Raw genomic sequence first — 20,077 nt, 5'->3', positions numbered from 1 at the left:
AAGTGCTCTAATTTCATTCTTTTACATGTAGCTGCCCAGTTTTCCCAGCACCACTTATTGAAGAGGCTGTAGTTTCTCCATTGTACACTCTTGCCTCCTTTATAAAAGATAAGTTGACCATATGTGTGTGGGTTTATCTCTGGGCTTTCTATCCTGTTCCATTGATCTATATTTCAGTTTCCGTGCCAGTACCACACTATCCTGATTACTGTAGCTTTGTAGTATAATCTGAAGTCCGGGAGTTCCTCCAGCTCCGTTTTTCTTTCTCAAGATTACTTTAGCTATTCAGGGTATTTTGTGTTTCCATACAAATTGTGAATTTTTTTGTTCTAGTTCTGTGAAAAATGCCATTGGTAGTTTGATAGGGATTGCATTGAATCTATAGATTGCTTTGGGTAGTATAGTCATTTTCACAATGTTGATTCTTCCAATCTAAGAACATGGTATATCTCTCTATCTCTTTGTATCATCTTTAATTTCTTTCACCAGTGTCTTATAGTTTTCTGCATACAGGTCTTTTGTCTCCTTAGGTAGGTTTATTCCTAGGTATTTTATTTCTTTGTTGCAATGGTCAATGGGAGTGTTTCCTTAATTTCTCTTTCAGATGCTTAATCATTAGTGTATAGGAATGTAAGAGATTTCTGTGCATTAATTTTGTATCTGGCTACTCTACCAAATTCATTGATTACCTCTAGTATTTTTCTGGTAGCATCTTTAGGATTTCCTATGTATAGCATCATGTCATCTGCAAACAGTGACAGTTTTACTTCTTTTCTGATTTGGATTCCTTTTATTTCCTTTTCTTCTCTGATTGCTGTGGCTAAAAATTCCAAAACTATGTTGAATAATAGTGGTGACAGTGGGCAACCTTGTCTTGTTCCTGATCATAGAAGAAATGGTTTCAGGTTTTCACCATTGAGAATGATGTTGGCTGGGGGTTTGTCATATATGGTCTTTATCATGTTGAGGTAAGTTCCCACTATGCCTACTTTCTGGAGAGTTTTTATCATAAATGGCTGTTGATTTTGTCAAAAGCTTTTTCTGCATCTATTGAGATTATCATATGGTTTTTATCCTTCAATTTGTTAATATGGTGTATCACATTGATTGATTTGCATATATTGAAGAATCCTTGCATTCCTGGAATAAACCCCACTTGATCACAGTGTATGATCCTTTTAATGTGCTGTTGGATTCTGTTTGCTAGTATTTGGCTGAGGATTTTTGCATCTATGTTCATCAGTGATACTGGCCTGTGGTTTTCTTTTTTTGTGACATCTTTGTCTGTTTTTGGTATCAGGGTGATGGTGGCCTCATAGAATGAGTTTGGGAGGATTCCTCCCTTTGCTATAGTTTGGAAGAGTTTGAGAAGGATAGGTGTTAACTCTTCTCTAAATGTTTGATAGAATTTTACTGTGAAGCCATCAGGTCCTGGCTTTTGTTTGTTGGAAGATTTTTAATCACAGTTTCAATTTCACTGTTTGTGATTGGTCTGTTTATATTTTGAAAGAAGGTATTCTTAACAGCAAGATGGAATGTGTAGCAGGACTGCAGGGTTCAACTCCAGAGGCTACGTTTTATGAAAGTTTCTTTCTTAAGAATCTCCAAGGCTTTATCCTGTCTAGATCTCTCAAAACTCACTGCAGAAACAGAGGACAAAGGACCTATGAAAGTGGGCTTCCCTGGTGGCGCAGTGGTTGAGAGTCCGCCTGCCGATGTAAGGGACGCAGGTTCGTGCCCCGGTCCGGGAAGATCCCACATGCTGCGGAGCGGCTGGGCCTGTGAGCCATGGCCGCTGAGCCTGTGCGTCCAGAGCCTGTGCTCCACAACAGGAGAGGCCACAACACCGAGAGGCCCACGTACCGCAAAAAAAAAAAAAAAAAAAAAAAAATCTATGGTAAGTTTTGAAGTTATGCTTACCTTCTATGGCTATCCTTGTTCCTCTTCTCACTCCCTGAGTAAGCTTCTCTCGCAACTATAAACTCAGTGAACATCTTTATCCAGATAACTTACACATTTATATTTCTATAAAAAACTGCTCCTCTAAACTCTAGATTCATATATCTAATGCCTATTGAGACCGCTTGAGTCTCTTTAAGACATCTCAAACTCAGTATGTCCCAAACCGAACTTATCATCTCTTCATCCCTCTTCTAGTGTTCCTTACCTCAGTGACTGGCTTCGTCATCCACCCTGTTACAGAAGCCTGGAGACCGGGAGTCAGTCTGACAGTCCTGACAGGTCCCTCTTCCTTAGATTTCTCATTCAACCTACCACCAAGTTACATGAAATATCACCTCCTTAACATATTCTCTCCATCTCCACCATCACCAGTCATTTAATCTACCATAATAAATTCCTTGCTCAATTACAATCACCTTTAAACTAGTATACCTTTTAGTACTCTAGATACTCTTTAATTAACTCTTGAAGATTTTACCAGAGTGATTTTTTTATTTTTTTAAAGCACATTTAATCATGTCACATCTCTGAAGAAGCAGAGCTTTCTATTGCTCTTAGGATAAAGACAAAACTTGTCCTCACAGCTTACCAGGCCCTGCATAGTGTTGATCTGTCTACTTCTCTAGTCTTAACTCATATCACACTCTTCCTCTATCTTTGTTCTCCAGGCATGTGGGACTTTCTGTACCTTTTCTTTATCTTGCTGTCACCACAGCATATTCTTTTCCTTCAGTGTGGCAAGAATCTATCTTCTTTCTTTATCTAGTTGACTCTTTTCCTTTTTCAGTTTCTTCAGCACAATAACCTTTTCTTCATGGAAGTGTTCCTGGATCTTTCTAAAAAGGCCAAATTCCTCTTTTATAGAAATGTGTAATACCATATACCCCTCCTTTGTTTCACTTGTCCTATTTGAATTTTTACATTTATTTGTATTATTATTTTACATGTTTGTCATTCCCTCTATACTGTAAAATCTATAACAGAGGAACACTCTCTGTTTTTACTCGCCATTTGATGTAGTCTGAATGTGTATATATGTTGAAAATTTATATGTTGAAATTCTGTTGCCCAATGTGATAGTGTTAGGAACTGAAGCCTTTGGGAGGTGATTAGGTCATGAGGGTAGAATCTTCATGAATGAAATGAATGCCCTTTTACAAAGGCTCCAGAGAGCTAGCTCACTCTTTCACAGAGAGGGCACAGAGAGAAGTCAGCAGTCTACAGCTCAGAAGAGGGTCTTCACCAGACACTGAATCCTCCAGCACCATAATCTTGGACTTTCCAGCTTTCAAGACTGTGAGAAATAAATTTCTGTTGTTTATAAGCCACCAAGTCTATGGCATTTTGTCATAAGCAGCTTAAATAGACTACTAAGACACCATTACCTCCCAGTGTCTTTTGACAGTAAGTAGCACAAAGTATGTGCTAAATAACAATTTAAATGTTGTTGAAAGAATCAACCTTTGACAATGCTATGCTGCTTAAACAGTTTGTTCCTTGAGTATTTCAAGATGACAGATTAAATTAATGTGTACACCTGACTACAGATTCAGGTGACATGGATGAATTATTCACAAGGATTGTCCATGTCCAAGAGATACTTAAAAAAACAATGGGGGCTTCCCTGGTGGCGCAGTGGTTGAGAATCCGCCTGCCAATGCAGGGGACACGGGTTTGTGCCCCGGTCCGGGAGGATCCCACAAGCCGTGGAGCGGCTGGGCCTGTGAGCCATGGTCGCTGAGCCTGTGCATCCAGAGCCTGTGCTCCGCAACGGGAGAGGCCACAACAGTGAGAGGCCCACGTACCGCAAAAAAAAAAAAAAAAAAGGCCATAGAGAAGGCAGGAAAATGAGAATCTCATCTCTTAGGATTATACATGTCCTACTTTCTTTTCTCTTTTACCAAATTCTTAGTCTATTCTTAAGATCAGTTTCCAAGTCAGCTACTCAAAAGAACATGTGCCTTTCTTGGCTGCTTCCTCAAAACATCATGTTTCAGTTGGGAATCAGAGGGAAATTAAAGTCATCTGAAACTTCACCTCCACTGGTTTTGATTTGATGGCTCCAAATTGTTCTATAAATAGTTGTGTAAAATCATAACAAGCAAACAATACATAAATAAAAATAAAAAATAAATCTTTGGAAACATAGTGCTTGCTTATCCAGACTAAGTTGGTTAAAGAAAAAAATTTACAAGAATTTGACTCAGCTCTACAAAGTTCTTGTAAAAGCATGTGTGGCTTATTTTTGTCCAAGGACATGAAAATATCTACTTTGATTTAAAATAAAGTTTATGACCAGTCTGCCTTTTTTTTACATTTGCTGTCAAATGCTACAAATGTTATCAATTCATGAGCTCTGACTTGAGTGAATGGTAAAGGAGGCCATGTCAAGTGGATTGGCCTAAGTTTAATAATCTAATGCAAAGATGTTCATATTAGCTTAGAATATCCAGCCAGTGATTTAAGAAAATGTATAAATTGTAGTTGAAGTGGAAAAAATTAATAGCACTTTAATTTGCCTTAATTTACTAAAACAAAACGGTCTTAATTTACTAAAAACAAAAACAAACCTTCTCCTTTTGAGAAGACATTGTATTGTAGTTCACACTCCTTTGGACACTAGCGAGGCAGATCCCCCTGATTGGTGAGAATTTAATCTCTAACTTGTGAACTGGAAAAGTGAGAAAAAGAGTACATGTATCATAGCATGCATGAGCAGATTAAATAAAATCACTTTGAGAAAATATCTGGCATGCATTAGGAATTCAATAAAAATTCGTTTCTTTCTTTTTTAGTATTAGTCTCAGAGATGACTGTTAGAATGAGGATAACAGCTTCTTTCATGAATGATTATGAGTCAGAATTAAAAGCAACACTTAATAGAAATCAACCAAGTGACATTTCCCAAATAAATATATACAAAGTATTGTTATCATTGTATCAATTAATTCCTGTTACACAAAGAGAAATGCTACTTTTTGTTAAAGCATAATAAAGAACTAAATTAGAGAAATCATCTCTCAGTCTGGATTCATTTTTCTTGAAGCAAAACCAGTGGTTCTCCTGGAGATTAAGAAAAAAAATTGTATCAGTAGGCATAAAGGAAGGAAGGAAGGAAGGAAAGAGATATGAGGTGTTATGCGATTTTATTCCTTGCTCATCCACTCCTTTTCTCAGTGACCTTATTTCCTAATATTGACAGTGATATCCTGTATTTCATAACATTTGTGAGGTGAAAAAGGAAACATAAATATTTCTACAGTATTAAAGATGTTCTGAAAATAAAAAAGACCATCATTACATTCTCCTGCTTATTATATTTCAAAAGCAATCACTGTTATACGAAGTCCTCTGTTACTCTTTGCTTTAAGTCCTCAAGTTGAATATGCATGTGCATCATTCTGTACATGTGAAAGTGAGTTCTAAACTTCTCTCTCAATATAAGTCAATATCAGTGCTATTACTTTTTACTATGTGAATTTCAAAGTTAAGAATGAAACGTAACATTCCGTTTAGCATCCTTCTCTGATTCTGTGTTTTACCTGTAAAAAAAAAAAAAAAAAGGTTGTCAAAAAGATAAAGATAAGAAAAAGAAAGAAGAGAAAAATTTTTTAAAATATGTTAAACCAGAGATTGAGATACATGGTTAGAATGTGATTTGGCAATAATGAGAATGAAAAGAATTGCAAAGATAGAAAGAGACAAAATCTCAAGAGGCATGCAAACAGAAATCAAAACACATGCACAAAAAAACGTAGCACAGACTTCATATGTATACTGAAAAAAGAACTTTTATTAAAAAACGAAACAAAAGTTTACGAACATACCTTTGTATCTAACTAGGGACAATTTGATCTTGTGAACTTTTAGAACAAAATTCATATTTTTAAATTGCAATTCTACAGATAGCACACCTTCTGTTGTACATATTTGTTCTGATGTCAAAAGAATTTACTCAGGGGCTTCCCTGGTGGCGCAGTGGTTGAGAGTCTGCCTGCCGATGCAGGGGACACAGGTTCGTGCCCCGGTCCGGGAAGATCCCACATGCCACGGAGCGGCTGGGCTTGTGAGCCATGGCCACTGAGCCTGTGCGTCTGTAGCCTGTGCTCCGCAACGGGAGAGGCCACGACAGTGAGAGGCCCGCGTACCGCAAAAAAAAAAAAGTTTACTCAGGGTCAAATCCACCTTGTAAGTCCCCACATTTCCAACTCAAGTCTACAAGTAAGTGCAGTCTTACATTTAAGCATCAGTATTAAATATGGACTTTTGTTGAATTTTAGCATAGGGATGTATTTATTTTAAATAAAATGAAATCAGATATACTCATGTGTTTCTTTATCCATATTAGGGAACTTATGTGGCTTATTTTCTGACTCTCTATTATCCTCATTAGTTGTATAACACTATGGTTAAATTAATTAAATGCTCTTGGATTTCAAGGAACAGCTGCTTCCTAAGGTGATGAGCTGGTTTATCAATTACTCAGGGACACTTCTTATCTCAGCACTTAAGTCATCCGGTTCCAGAGAAAAGTGGAGTCTTATTCTGGACACGATAACAGCTGTAGTAGTCCAACAGTCTCTGTAGAATCTTGCGATTCTGGACACTTAACTTTTCTCTGTCTCTGCTTCTCTCTGCATTTGTATCTATTTTCCCTCTTGTGGCTTCTGTTTAATCATGGCTTTTATTGCCTTGTGGCATCTGCGTACCCTCTTTGTCTTGAGTATTTTTCAGTTTCTACGATACCTGTAAGCTTCCGTGTGTGTGTGCATGTATGTGTGCAAGTGTGTGTGTAATTTACAAAACTGTAAGAGAAGAAATGGTTTTATCAATTAATCATTATCTTCATAGGACTTGCACTGGCACCTAAAAATAGCTGCCTGTAGTCAGGCACTGTTCTCAACTCCATTTAGTTGAGACCATGGTGACTGTATTACATGGTCTAAGACACAGAGACCTTTGTGTGAAGAATGGTCTGCAGTTATTTTAATGAATGAATCTGAAGGTATGGTTAGCGCCTATGCTATGGCCTGTTTAATATGGTAGCACTTTTTATACTTCATGAGTTCTAAACATTTTACAAGTTCACGTGACCATGGTATGTAAACTACATAATTTATGAAATATCCTGCTTTGTCTCCTACATGTCCTTGAAGTTAAAAGCACTTAGGAAAACACTAGGTTGAGTACATTGTACAGCATTACCCTAAGAGGTAAGCTATTACATATCTACTGATCCCATTTATATGAGTTAATGCAGCTTTCACTGGAAACTGAGTTCCTGATTGAGTTCATTGCACTTGACATCATACTACACTGCCTTTGACCATTTTATTTAAATATGGAATTAATAAGTTAAGACAATTTGTGGTTGGTGGAAGAGATAATAATTATATTGTGGTAGTTCATTTACATATTGAGGGAAAATGGAAAACAAGTGAACACTTAAACAAAACACAATTATTTTATGAAGGTTTAGTGAGCCCATACTTGTAACTCTATACTTACCTATGGTTACAAATCTGCAAAAATGATTTAATGGTTTCTAAAAAAGTCCAAGAACAAAGAAAACAAGCTTCTACAGGAGAAATACTGAATAATACATTTTTTTTTGGCCTGGAAAAGTAAAGGTTAAGTTCATAAGAATAAGGCAGGGCAAACATAATGAATATGGACTTATTTGACAAATTACAGCTGTAGAACTTGCTCGAATGACGTTACTCAAATAAGAGATGCAGGACACAAATATATGTAAGTTCAAGAAAGGTTTTAGTAATTTCCTGGAAAGTAAAATGTTCAGAGACGTTGTTAGATGATCTAAATGTTATATGATGTTTATACATATGAAATGTATTACTAATTTTGATTGAAGAATTTTTTCCCTAAGTATAAAAATAGCACATTATCATTGTAAGCAATGCAGAAAATATGGGAAATGAATAGAGAAGAAAGAAAAATTAAAACAGCCGACTTTCAGGGGCAATCACTTCCAGACATGTGTGTGTGTGTGTGTGTGTGCACGTGCATGTATGTGTGTATATATATATACACACACACGTGCACACACAAAATATGCGTGTGTATTCCAATGACCAATATTGAGGCAAGGGGAAAAATCGCCTTCTTTGCCTCACTACTGTGCTCAGTCTGTTGTGCAGTCATCTAATCACTCTTTAGTGTCAATTTCCTCCCAGGTCATTTTAGCAGATGCTGTTGGTACCCTGTCCATATTTCCTCATTTCTCTGGAGCTTCCCTATCCACTGTGGCACAGTGAGTAATCCCATTCCTTAATGCTCTCTTTATTGCTCCTCCTCCCTCGTCTGCTCACTCTGTACCTCCTCACTGTACTTCCCTCTCAAATAAACCACTTGAATTCAAAATCATGTCTTGGAGTCTGTTTTTTGCAGAAACCAAATTATTATGGTCATAAACAACAGAAGATAGACAGTGGGTTTTCAAAATAGGCCTTCAGAGAGAATTGGAAGTTTTATACCACCAAATTTAATGCAAAAAGAAAACTATATGTAGCTTTATTATTGTTTCATCACAGCTGTGTTTTTCACCAGGACTTTTTTTCACTGTTCATCCCTCCTCTGGTTCTGTTGTAGTGAGGCAGCCTGGTGTTCGGGAAAGAGCCTGAGAGGAGACACAGGCAGAAATATACTCATGCCTTGGCTCCACCACTAGTCAGTAATCTAACCTCTCGGAGCCACAATTTCTTCATCTATAAAATAGGGGTAAAATACCTGCTTTTCCAACCTCACAGGCTTTTTACAAGCCTTAAATGAGTTGTGGCAGAGTGTTTTCTGTGCAATAGTTTAGGAGATAACAGGAACTGGTAACAAATTTAGCTTTGATCTCCACCTCACACTTCCTTTGCTGTTGTGCGTTTATGTACTTGGTAACTTTGCCTAACTTTCTTCAGAGTTCTATGTGTTGACTTCAGGACTTGAACTTCATGTTATTTATTCAGCTATGGATGCACAAAGACTGACTGTTAACAGTCATTTATGGTGCTGAGGGAAAAAATACAGTATTTTCCTCATGGAGGTCTTTGCTGCAGCAAGAGCCCAGCTACAGTTCTCCCACAAAGAAACCTACCTAACACCAGATGTCTTCTCACAATTCCTGATCAGGAAGTTCAAAGCATATCGTTCTCCCACTTAAGAGCAGTTGGGGGGAGGTCTCTGCTACCACACAATTTTGGAGTCAGAAATTCTCGCTTCCTCTAGAAGCAGCCATCTGGAATCACTATTAGTAAAGCAAAGAGATCCAATTACAAGCATCTATTTGTAGGGGAAACTCCTGTCAGGTTTTAAAGGAAAGTCATCTATGGGGCCAAGGCCTGGCCCCATTACCTATGGGAAATAAACTCAGGCACAAAGATAGGCTCTCTATCAGAGAAAAAATGAAAAGGAAGGAGAAATGGAAACAAATTAGACCTTGCAATTTTTTTCATTATTCAAATCATTTTAAAATAAAATAAGATTTTATTTTAAACTTCTTTTATAACTTCTGTTTTTAAAGATTACAGAATACGGTTTTCTTCCCCAGCAGAGAGGGAGCAGTCAAGCTCAAGTTACAAGCGAGGAAAAAGATGAAAGTTTAGAAAGCCTTAGAACTTTGCTGACTTAACAGGCAGAAGGCCGGGGAAAGGCTGAAAGACAGGAAATAATGATTACTATTTATGCTCTATTTCATAGTTTCCACTTTGGTTAAACTAACTGGAAGGAAACAAGTGATTAGGTTACTTGTGTCATCACTTACATCAGTAGGTTTATTTTTTTGTTATTTTTTGTTTTTGTTTTTTTGTTTTTCCAGCATCAAGATTTAATTAAGGGAGCATATTCATTGTAGTGAATATACTAATGATTGTAAATGTGACTCCTCATTACAGCCTTAAAATTTTTGAAACACCAAAGCACAAAGATGTCAATTATATATCCAAACTACAGGTACAAAACAAGTACATGTATTTTCCATGCTCCAAAATTGAGTACACACTGTACTGTCATAGGGAAGGGGTTTACCAATGAAAACCTGACAATGAAGTACTCAAGATTGATATACCAAAATAAAATATAGAGTAGGAGTTTATTAAAACAAGTTTGACAATAGCAGAGAGGACCCTTTTCATTTCTGAGCAAAAATGCAATTCGTTATACATACTCTCTCCTAAAATGAATAAACTGGTCACTTGAGAATGCTCTGTTTATTTCCTCTATTACACTACAACATTCTCCATGTCTTTGGAAAAAAAAATATTGTGCAGGAACTGTGGGATAAGCATGCATGTGGATGGAACAGAACAATTGCACTGTTTCTTACAACTCACTTCTACATAAGGAGGAAGTGTTATTCATTAGTATGGCCCAGTCTTAGCCAATATTCAGTTTGGAAAGACACCAGGTTAAGATCAGAACGATCTGAAATTCCAAGTTCTACAATTGATGATTTTATATGCCATTGTATTAGTGAGGCTTCTTTTTTTTTTCTTTTTTCATAATTTTTATTGGAGTATAGCTCATCTACAATGTTGTGTTAGTTTCTACTGTACAGCAAAGTGAATTGGCCACACGTACACATATATCCACTCTTCTTTACATTCCCCTCCCATACGGGTCATTCTAGAGTATTGAGAAGAGCTCCCTGAGCTACACGGCAGGTCCCTACTAGCTATCTACCCTTACATATAGTAGTATGTATATGTTAATCCCAATCTCCCACTCCCCCCCACCGCACAACCACAAGTTTGCCCTCCACATCTGTGGCTCTACCTCTGCTCTGCAAACAAGTTCTAGTCAGACTTCTTCAGTCATTAATTACAACTCAATTCAAATAGGCTGGAACATATACACACTACTATACATAAAATAGATAACTAACAAGGACCTACAGTGTAGCACAGGGAACTATACTCAATATTTTGTAATAACCTATATATATATACATATATATATATATCACTTTGCTGTACACCTGAAACCAACACAACATTGTAAATCAACTACACTTCAATTAAAAAACTCAAAATATCCCTAAAAAAATGGGCCAAAGAACAGTTTTTATTAAGAATTAATAATGATATAATATATAATAATGAAAATAATAATCAAGAACTAATAAGGTATTGAGAAAAAGGATTATTACTGACTGATACACATAACTGAAAAGCCCAAGCATGGCTAGATTCCAAGACTCAGATGATGTTAACAGGATTCTGCCTCCCTCCACCCCTCGGTCTGGCTCCCTTCTCACTGGGATTCACTTTCACGCAGACTCTCCAAACATGTGGTAATAAAAGTGGCATTCAGCAGCTCTAAGTTTAAATCCTATCAGCAGTACTCTGAGACAAATAGCTTCTCTTTCTAAAGGGTTCCAGTACATTGACTAATTGGCCTGATCCGGTTCATGTACCAACCTCAGTACCAGTCTCTCTGGGCAGGGAAAGTGTGATACATCAAACCTGGGCAGGGTCACGTCCCACAGTAACCACACTGCCGATTTATAAAGGATTCATTTCCCCCAAGAAAATTTCAGATACTGTTGCAAGTTGAATAGGGTAGATTCTGGGTAGAAAAAAATAGCAGATATTCATTACTATTATCTTAAGACCGTAACCACTTAACCATATTTCTCAGATAAAGGGGTTTACTGAAATAGCTATGTGTGTGGTGGTGAAGTAGTTTTAGTTTTGAAAAAGACATTAACCTTTCTTATTCAAGGAGAATGAGAGTAATTGCCCAATCTTATTCTCATGTCTCAAGCGAAACGTTTTTGTTACAAAGATAGGGAAATACTGAAATCTGCATTGGTGTATACCGTAGTTCGATCACAGAGGTGGTTGTAAATTTAGCACTAGAGATCAGAGGTTACAGACCACAGTAAACAAAATATCATCCCTGGAACTCTATCTTCATGCCAGGTTTTATTCATCTCTGTTCTCCTGAATGAATTTTAACAGTATCAATGAAGAATATCTTTACAAATGCAAAATCTTTCATACAGAATTTTCCTTTTTTTTTTTTGCCTGTATGAATTTAACTCTATTTATCCCTTTAAAAAGTGCCCTGATCAGGTTCCTTTTTAAAAACAATAAAACAAAAAAAGAGGTGAGCATCTACCATGTGCTAACCATTGGACTGGAGGTCACACACATGAACTCACATTCATGTGAAGTAGAGGCATTACCTGGTTATGCAGATGAAGAAACTATTTTCTTGTCCCCTGAATTCCTCCACCACTTAGAGTTGGCAGCAAAAAAGTTGGCACTTACCTGTGGCATCTGCATTGTTTAATCATTGTTTCCAATAGATTTATCTTAACCCCAAACAGGGTTTTCAAGTCTTTTGAAGACAGAGACATTGTAGAATATTGAGTAGATGCTTAATAAATGCTTCTAGATGGTTACATCTTAGGTTTATCACCTAATGCAATGTGACTTCGGTCTAATCTTAAGATCAAGGAAGTTTGATTTTCAGTGAACAGGAAATAAAACAGGCATACAGGCTAATATAAATATAAAACCTCATTGTTGGCTATATGACTTCAGTGTAAAATATAATCTCTCTGCTTACCTGTCCAATGTTATTAGACCAATGAAAAGGAAAGGTCGTGGTACAGAAAAGAAAGAAATTCTGTGTCATAGTCATAACTGTAAAGAAGAAAGATCTACAATCACTCTAAAGATACCAATGTAAGGTATAAACCAGTGTCTCTCAAACCATTTGTAGTGAAAAGCTAGTCTCACCCCATCACCCTGCCAATCTATTCTAGATTAATAATTTTGTAAAATACATAAAAAATGAATTAGCAAAAAAATGAATTACTAAAAAAGAGAAATACAAAATATGTCCCATTTTTTTACTCTCAGATTCAGCAAACAAAAATTACCATGCCAAATTGCCATAAATGTTTACTTTAAATGCCTAAATGACTGTCAGTGATTAATCATACATAGTTTGTGAACCAATCGCAGTCTGCAGACCCACACCTGGAGAAGGACTGGTATAAATCTTAATCCTATCTAAAGATCAAGTTGCTTACTAAATACAAGCAATTTAAAAAATCCCAAAACAACAAAGAAACAAGAACTACATTATTTTTAGTTGGGGAACTTTCCTACTGGCCAGAGAAATAGACCTTGGGTAGCATGCCAGTGCAAAGACTTGAACAGCTGATTCTCTCTGCTCTTCCTTTTGGTTTTTTCTTCGTTTTCATTTTGTGCAATATAAGTAATCCTCTTTTTTCCTTACATTCCACTTTCTCAATGATATTCAAGACTTCTGAATATAAACATCACAGAGAATTTTTTCTTATTTCCCTATTTCTGATATTCTTCATAAGCAATCTCTAAATAGCACCTGTTTCAATTCTTTTAAGTGTTATAAGAAAGTAGGTAAATCCTATTTTATATTCAGCACTTCATAATGCTTTCAAGAGTTAGTTCAACAGGCTTTTCTGACTACCAGTAACAGTGATTTCCTTAGCATGACAACCATCACTTTCTTTGAAGTTAATGTTAAACTTAATTTTTAAAATGATATAAACATGTGTGAATTCAACAAAGAGTAAGGGAGATTGAAATGAGTTTTAGTAAGAAATATTCAAATTTATTCAGAAATCATTTTTCCAATATATATGCATATCTATAATCGATCAAATGACAACTTAAATCTTAACATTGCCATCTGGTGGGAATGTCAGTGCAATAATTATACATACATATGAGAGGTAATACATGATGAATTAACAGTAGCTAACATCATAAAGAAGAATATATTTTACATAATTGTTTTTAACTATATAATTCTTAGTTTGGTCAACTCATTTTCTTTCAAATAAATCTGAACTAAAGGAGAAAAAAAGTAAGAAAATTTTACTCAGTTATTTCTAGGTATTGAAGACACATTTATATATATTCACTAAACCTTGGTTTCATTCTTTTGAGATTGATATAGAATTTTTCTTCATGCATTATTTAAGAGGGACTAAGTTCAGATAGGTTACCTTACTTTCTTAGGTGCTATAGGAAGATGTGAACAGTGCAGAAAAATAGCCAAGAGTTGTCCTTGTATGTGTTTTCACTAGTTTATTACTACTCATATATATTAAAAGTTAAGAATTTATTATTATGGAGACTCTAATATCTCCTGTCAAGGGTTAGCTGCCTAAGTAGAATGTAGAACACGTAATTTATAACAATAAGCAATTAGAATTGTAAAGGTAGTTGTTTTACTAGTTTTAGATAAGAAAAATCACACCTTTGAATTTTCTTGGATTTGAAAACATGCAATATTTCAATAGCCATAAATCAAACCAAATGTATTGAAATAAACATATTATATAATGAATGTGCTGTATTAGGACAGATTTAAGAGATCATTGAAGATAGTCAAAGATTTGTATATGGAACAAAGAAACTGGGGATATGGCAAATTTAACAACACTAATAATATTCCTGAGTTCATGTCCTTAGAATACAATTGTGAGTGTTCAATTCTTTATCCCCCTGAGTATTAACCCTTATGTAAGTCTTGTTATACAGTGACTGAAGACTGCATGGCATTTAGTTAGAAAGTCAGCAAGTAGGAACCAGATCTCTAAAAAAAAAGTGAGTACCTTCTGTTGGGTAGGAAGGCAAGAAGAATTGCTCTTTGTTTTCTTCTCATGCTTTGAGCGTGAGCAGGAGCAAGGCCTTTCAGTGACTTAGAAATGTCAACTGGTCAATAGGGGATGAATAGAAACAAAAACATAAAAGCAAATTATAGTAACATGGATTTCAGATAAGTCTCTGGCGAGAAATTTAAACATATTGCAATATGTTGGGACTTTCCAATCTGCTAATATTTTCCCTAGTTTAATCATTTTCTTCTACAGCACCACATCAGTAAGAATTTCAGTGTTGATTAATGAAGGGAGCTAAAATATATAATTCAGGGGTGAGTACAACTGACATTTACCTTCCCATGAAAGATACGATGAGAACTCCCTTGTGGTGATACAGAGTCATCTTTGTGCTGAATGAAGATTAAGATTATATCAGAGGGTGGAAATTAGGTATTTTCCTTTCTACTAACATTCTTTGTAGTCTTTTACTGAAAGATTTTTGGGGAAAAGAGGCGACTGCTACTGGTACAGATCTTCCATTTTGAAGACCATCTTGTCACCACTTTGGAACACAACAGCCGTTTTAGTTGAACTTTTAAGGATATTTCTAACTTTGATTCTAGAAATAAAAGCTAAAAATTAGTTTTACTTTTAAAATAAACAAGCAAGCAAGCAAACACAAATCACAATCCAAATACCTTATTCAATCTCCAAGAATGACTCGTGTTACAATATCTAGTTGTTGAAGGTAAATATTTGATTCTTGTATATCGAATATTTTGAAAAATAAACTACTTTCACAAAGGAAAAACAACATAGACATAATTGTTTTGCTTTGAGTTTAGTGTGCTATTTATAATGACAAATTTACAATTTTCTACATGATATATGACATTCTGAGTAGTATCATTTCAATATATATTTTAAAGCTGTGTGGAGGAAAGAAAATGAACAATATTGCATATCTTTGCCTATCAAAATTGAGACTGGAGGGTAGGTGGATATGGTCTATAAAGTTGTATGTGGATTTTTGACCGAGTGGGGTTGTCGCCCCTAGCCCCTGCATTGTTCAAGGGTCAATTGTACTGTTTCTCTAATTAAAATTCTCTTTGTTTTGAGTTGGTATTTGGGATACATAGACATTCTCACTTTATTTATACCTCAAACACTCAAGGTTAATGCCTAATTTCTGTCTTTCATCCCTGCATTTATTCTGGAGGGTAGAACATTAAACTCAGGTAGAAGAAATATTTCATATTCTCTTCAGCAAAATGGAACTGCCCAAATATAGAAAAGATCTATTAAACACTGCTTTATATGTCTTTTAAGAATTAGAAGTGGTAGTGATAAATCCAATTATCTTTTCCCAGGTGAAGAAGAAAACTTAAGAAAGAACCAAGCCCAGGGGTATAAAAGGAGATGAAGAAATAGAACTGAATTACAATTTCCTTGTTACCCGGTCCAGGAGAGAGCCTTCTAGAACTCACAGAAATATCTCCCTTTGTTGAGATACCAAAGGGATTTTTTTTTCAATTTATAGGCCAATCAACTTTAAGTATACCTAATAGCACCTTGTAAAATCTAAGCAGTTTAAACAGCAGGCCCTGTTCTGATGTGATTGGTTTTCTGAGTCATTACTTCTTTAAAAGGATGAATTGATCTTTTCTATCTTGACTCTGGTAGAAATCTGAGGGGTTTTTTGGTCAAATAACAAGTACTCTGCCTATTAAACTATTTTCTTTGATTTTTGAGGACAGAGTGGGTTTTCCTTCTGTCTTTTAGACCGAAGTTTGACAAATAAATTGAAATATTTTTTCAAGAATGACTCATACCAAAACCTTTAAGGGTATCCATTAAAATTTATCGTACTAGTAGTCCTGCCATAAAATGAATTTGAATTTGATTCTTCTCTACCTTCATGTTAATACACAGTATTAAGCCTGAGGCACTCAGAAAAATAATTTACAAGTGAGAGGCCATCATACTTCTTGACCAGTTTTTAACCTTAAATTTTACTGTTTTTAGTGGATTTTATCTTTTTAATCAATGATTGGACAGATGGGGAAGTGTCTCTGTGTAAGACGCATGTAATGCTTGGGACTCAAACAGAAATTATAGCAATAGTTTGTTTTATGTTTCTCTCACATTACCAAAGTAATGATCCTAAAAAAGAGAGTTTCTTAGTAGTATGTGGTATTGCTCTCAAACTATTTCTATGTACAAAATATTTAGTTTCTGATTTACTTCTTATCCATTTAAGGGAGGAACTTCACAGAGCAAATAACAAAATAATATTTATTAAACTCTAAACAAAATCGGAATTTAGTTGGGGAAGGTGTTAAGGAGGGTTAATGAGAAGATAAAAATGGTTTTAAATTTAATACATACTCAGATCAGCAATGCTATTCATTAATGCTATTCTAAAATCTGCAAAAGATTAATCTATAGATTTCCCAATTATTGCATAATAAAAGCTGAGGAAACATGCCATTGCTATGGCTAATATGCCTGCTCTTTTGTTTTATGCTTATTTTTAGCAACTGTCATGGGGATGAGTGAAAATAGTGATTGCACTTTTTTCATTGCACTTAAACTTGTTGGTGACATAGTAACTTTAAGGTGAGCTCTAGCTAGATATATGTGCATGCACCAACATATTCTTTTTTAAAAAATCTCCTTTGCTTTGTCATTCAATTTAATGAATTTGCATCATAGTCACTATGTGTGAAAGAATTCAAAGTAGCAAGGCTTCAGAAAAGGAAGGTGGAAGAGTTTAGAGCAGGGTGAGGAATTAAAATGCTATTGCTGCAGAAAAAGGCAGTCTTCCTATTTGTCCATCTTCATCCCTGGTGACGGGGAGGTCTTTTTGGATAGGAAGACAATAAGATTATGCTATGAAAGGTGTTAAATTAATGAAGCAAGGAGGTCATTAGACTAAGGGGACTCTAATACCAAGATGGTCTATGTAAGCAAACTGAAATCCAAGCCTGTAAACATCTTAAGGTTACAAAATCAAAAACACAAAGGAAAACCAATCACGAACACCCAACTAAGCTTTAAGCTATAGCCAAATAACTTCCTTTCTTTGCTTTGCACTTTTTCTGTCTTTTCCCTGGATTCTCACCACTTTGGGTTTGGTGCTGCCTGATTTTAATGGATAAATGCTCAAATAAACTCTTAAAATTTTTCATATGCCTCTATTTATCTTTTAATGAAGGCAATCAGTTTTAGAAACATTGAGATTTATCTTGTATGTGCTCAGCATTGAAGACTGGAACCCTTCTAAAATAGAGTGAGAGTCTGATTGTCCCAAGGCTCAATCAAACAGGTTTAGGAGATTCCACGGCATGGGATATTAGGGGCTGAGCCAGGATGAAGACTGGAAGCTGCACAGAAAGTAGGTAGAATGGGAAGGAGGGAGGGAGCCCAAGTAAGAAAGAGCTTCTGGTTTTCCATTCAAGACAATACTGAATGGACAGAAAATCAATACAAAGAAAAAGTAAAAAAAGGCATTTTCTGGATTCTCTGAATCCAATCTTTGGATTCTAAGTGTGTTCGTGATTAGTAATACATGTCCTTGAATGCTTTACAGAATTTGCATTTTGTAACTACTATTTTACATTGGTATTATGTGCAGAATTCTGTACTAAGGCCCAGAATTTGACCTATCATGAGGCAAATATAAACTCAATTAACAGAACTTCATATTTGTAAGATATGGCCTGAATGGAACTTTGTTGGTCTCTGCATTTTCTTTTTTCTGTTGGACCTGTGTTGTAGATCTATTCTGATTTTCCTATCTCCCATCTGCTCCAACACACCTTTAACCTTGGAACCCAGGCAAGCTCTTTCCTTGGTCATCTACGGCTAAATCCCATGGTTTGGGGTTGTATCCTCCTTGATGGTGTAGCATTTGCTACCGAGAGATCTTTGGTTTCTCTTCAAGGATCATGTGTATGGACTACCCTTGTGGTGATGACCCAGGTTCTGTTGTGCCCTTGGCTTGAGAGAAAGGGTCCTTTGAAGTCATATGACTGAAAAAAAAAAACTGTTAATGAGGAAGATAGGTGAATAGGATGGAAAGAGATAAATCAAAAAAGAAGATTATGTAAAAGATCTACCATTCAACCTCTCTCAACTGGTCTAGGGAAGGGGACTACCCAGTTAATTCAGCACACTTGGTTTCTTTCTTTTTAACATCTTTATTGGAGTATAATTGCTTTACAATGTTGTGTTAGTTTCTGCTGGATAACAAAGTGAATCAGCTATATGTATACATATATCCCCATATCCCCACCCTCTTGCATTTCCCTCCCACCCTCCCTATCCCACTCCGCTAGGTGGTCACAAAGCACTGAGCTGATCTCCCTGTGCTATGCAGCTGCTTCCCAATAGCTATCTATTTTACATTTGGTAGTGTGTATATGTCAATGCCACTCTCTCACTTCATCCCAGCTTACCCTTCCCCCTCCCTGTGTCCTCAAGTCCATTTTCTACATCTGTGTCTTTATTCCTGTCCTGCCCCCAGGTTTTTCAGAACCTTTTTTTTTTTTAGATTTCATATATATGTGTTAGCATACAATATTTGTTTTTCTCTTTCTGACTTACTTCACTCTGTATGACAGACTCTACGTCCATCCACCTCACTACAAATAACTCAATTTCGTTCCTTTTTATGTCTGAGTAATATTCCGGTGTATATATGTGCCAAATCTTCTTTATCCATTCATCTATTGATGGACACTTAGGTTGCTTCCATGTCCTGGCTATTGTAAATAGTGCTGCAATGAACATTGTGGTATATGTCTGTTTTTGAATTATGGTTTTCCCAGGGTATATGCCCAGTAGTGGGATTGCTGGGTCATGTGGTAGTTCTATTTTTAGTTTTTTAAGGAACCTCCATACTGTTCTCCATAGTGACTGTATCAATTTACATTCCCACCAACAGTGCAAGAGGGTTCCCTTTTCTCCACACTCTCTCCAGCATTTATTGTTTGTAGATTTTTTGATGACAGCCATTCTGACTGGTGTGAGGTGATAACCTCATTGTAGTTTTGATTTGCACTTCTCTAATAATTAGTGATGTTGAGCATCCTTTCATGTGTTTGTTGGCAATCTGTATATCTTCTTTGGAGTAATGTCTATTTAGGTCTTCTGCCTGTTTTTGGATTGGGTTGTTTGATTTTTGATATTGAGCTACATGAGCTGCTTGTATATTTTGGAGATTAGTCCTTTGTCAGTTGCTTTACTTGCAAATATTTTCTCCCATTCTGAGGGTGGTCTTTTCATCTTGTTTATAGTTTCCTTTTGCTGTGCAAAAGTTTTTAAGTTTCATTAGCTCCCATTTGTTTATTTTTGTTTTTATTTCCATTTCTCTAGGAGGTAGGTCAAAAAGGATCTTGCTGTGATATATGTCATAGAGTGTTCTGCCTATGTTTCCCTCTAAGAGTTTATAGTATCTTGCCTTACATTTAGGTGTTTAATCCATTTTGAGTTTATTTTTGT

Source organism: Grampus griseus (assembly GCF_964374135.1).
Source record: "Grampus griseus genome assembly, chromosome: 5".
NCBI lineage: Eukaryota > Metazoa > Chordata > Mammalia > Artiodactyla > Delphinidae > Grampus > Grampus griseus.
This window is presented reverse-complemented; position numbering follows the sequence as displayed.